Source organism: Nicotiana attenuata, unplaced genomic scaffold, assembly GCF_001879085.1.
Source record: "Nicotiana attenuata strain UT unplaced genomic scaffold, NIATTr2, whole genome shotgun sequence".
Classification (NCBI taxonomy): Eukaryota; Viridiplantae; Streptophyta; class Magnoliopsida; order Solanales; family Solanaceae; genus Nicotiana; species Nicotiana attenuata.
The window spans coordinates 75,642-78,129 of NW_017671795.1; positions in this window are offsets into that span (position 1 = coordinate 75,642).

A 2,488-nucleotide genomic window follows, 5' to 3' on the forward strand; every position below is an offset into this window, starting at 1 on the left:
AATTGTAACCAGTTGTGAATTCGAGCGAGGTTGAATTTCTCTTTCATTTAGCGATATCGATGGTCGTAGGGGTGTTAATTCAAGCGAGGTCGAATTGAAACCCGTTGCATTACATTTGTTGGAGAACATTTCTCGTCGCCATATTGTTTATGCGTACTTCGAGATGAGTCCCGGTTCGTTTAACTTTTGCTTTCATTGGAGAGTACTGTGTATCGGGATGAGTTCTGGTTCGTTTAACTTTGCTGTTATTGGAGAGTACTATGTATCGGGATGAGTCCCGGTTCGTTTAACTTTGCTTTCATTGGAGAGTACTGTGTATCGGGATGAGTCCCGGTTCGTTTAACTTTGCTTTCATTAGAGAGTATTGTGCATTTCATGGGCCTATCACTCAGTCCCTGGTTCCGAGGATTGTTTCTTAATAACGTGGACCTGCTCGGAGCCATTTCTGCTATTTGTGGTATGGTGCGGCTTAGGGGGCTTTGCTCGGTCGTTGCTTGCGAGATGGTATGGTGCGGAACATTTTTCTGGTGTGTTTAGTGGCGTTTGTTCCTTGCTCGCGTACCTGTGAGAATACTCGTGTTCCTGTTCTGAACCAAAAAGAGAGCGTGATAAGTTAGGCCCAAACGAAGTTGCCCATTACCTTGGCCTGGTAAATTGGCAAAAGGGGGAAAAACGCTGTAGGGTCGCTCGCTTCGCCTCATGCTCGAATGGCAGTTTCAGATTTGGCAGCCGTGTTTGGCTTCGTTGTTAGTCGCGTTCAAGCTTCTCGTGGGTTGGGCTTACCTTGCCTGTTGGGATATCGAGATCGAGTCCCAATCCGATTCCGTCCGATATACGCAAACAATAAGGGAAACATGTCATACTTTGCTCACAAATCACATAGTGCGTGTGGGTACGAAAAGAAGGCAAGATACTCCCGTTATTTCAAAGAATCACATAGTAGGCTATCGTCCCTTCCTAAGAGGTGGGTGTACGGGCCAATAATAAGGTGAGTACGTCAAATAGGATTGTGGTCATGCTGAGTGCGCAGTGACCGTGACCCTACTTTAAACATGCATACGACGTGCCAAACCCATTGCTACAGATGAGGCGTGGGTTTTGCATAGACATCGGACATAATTTCGATTTCAAGTAGAGATCTGACCTAGATTGGTTTGGTTATCTCATAAGCTTATCTATCACTTTTTCGAATTGGTGTTTACACCGAGATGGTGAGGCTATGACAGTCTGGAAGTGATACTTGGTTGGTTTTAGATCTAAAGAAAACTAAAAATTTGGCTAAGAAATCCCCACAGACGGCGCCGAATTGTTTGACCAAAAGGTATCAAGATCTTTGGGTTAAACCAATTAATGAAGAAAATAGAGGATAAATCTTAGCCAAGGATAATTAACTCTAGATCTAAGTGCAGTGGATAAAAGAATGAGATATAGCAAAACTTGTAGCTCGATTTAAGATCATTAAAAGGCATCAAGTATGATGATAAACTTACATCTTTGGAGTATCATTCCGTAATGTAGGAGCAAAGAAGGAGAAGAAGGAATGCTGTTGATAACTATGAGATCTATATTTATTGATTTGGCAATGATAATTACAGAGATTTGTATTTGATATCTAAGCCATTTTCTTGGTCTTCCGTTCTTCTCCCTCTTTGTCTCTGAGAGGAACCCCCCTATATATATTATCAGTATTCCCTTTTGCCAATCGGTCCTTAACCAGAGTGCCCTCGTCTCCTTACTGTCATTCACGTCGCCTCCCTTAAATATCATGATATCCACTTCGCCATACAGGCTTTTCGATGGCTCCATATTCCGTCGTGGCCGAGGTCTTCGTTGTTATTATATCCTGTGGGCACGACCACATCTTAGTCGACCTCCTTCCATTCCTGTTAACATTAATTCATGTGCCGTCAGATTTTGACCCATACAATAGAAAGAGTAAGCACAAAAATAATCAAAGATGTTATGTTCGTCGGAATAAGATAGGACGAAAAACGTTTTAAGTAATTAAAGATTTAGTTGGTTCCATTAATCTAGTGTCACTAGAGAAACGAAATGTTGAACAACTTAATTTCTTGGATTTATATTTGTTTCCTAATTTTTGAAAAAACTTTATCATTGAGCAATGACTAATTATAACAGTATAAACGATTTTTTCCTATTAAAAATTCGTTATGTTAGTTTCTGATTGCACATGATCTCGGTAGCTAATTTTTTACTTCACCCCAGATGTGATCGACTGGTTTAATTCAAGACGGTTGAATATTTATTTAATTAAGACTGATGCAAGTCCAGTTCCCAACAAAGTGGATGCTCTAAAAGAAAAGCATAAATCACTATACAACCTTCCAAAAGTGCAGGGAAAGAGCCAACACGGTATTTTTAACTCTATTTTCTTAGTCTTTTTCCTTAATAAATAAGAATTAAGGGCCTGCATTATAGCATTTCTTGAATTATTTGTCTCATTATTAATACTTGCTAAATTTTATCT